Genomic DNA, 231 nt, shown 5'->3' with positions numbered 1-231 from the left:
CATGCTGCGGGGGCTGCCCCCGCTCCTGGCCCAGGGCCCCACAGCAAACAGCCGGGGCTGGAGCAGGGCTGGGAGGGGTGTGGGGTGGGGGGGCACTGCCCCACGTCCCCCCCGGTGCCACCACAGGGCGAGGAAGCCCTCGGTGCCGCGTCCCGGGGCGGAGGGGGCGGAAAGCCCGGCCCGCTGCAGCAGATCCTCTTGGCGCAGCGTCCTGGGGGGGGGGGGGGGGGG

The sequence above is a fragment of the Oxyura jamaicensis genome (genome assembly GCF_011077185.1).
Source record: "Oxyura jamaicensis isolate SHBP4307 breed ruddy duck chromosome 23 unlocalized genomic scaffold, BPBGC_Ojam_1.0 oxy23_random_OJ89726, whole genome shotgun sequence".
Classification (NCBI taxonomy): Eukaryota; Metazoa; Chordata; class Aves; order Anseriformes; family Anatidae; genus Oxyura; species Oxyura jamaicensis.
The sequence above is the reverse complement of the archived record's forward strand: the minus strand, read 5'-3'. Positions refer to the sequence as shown.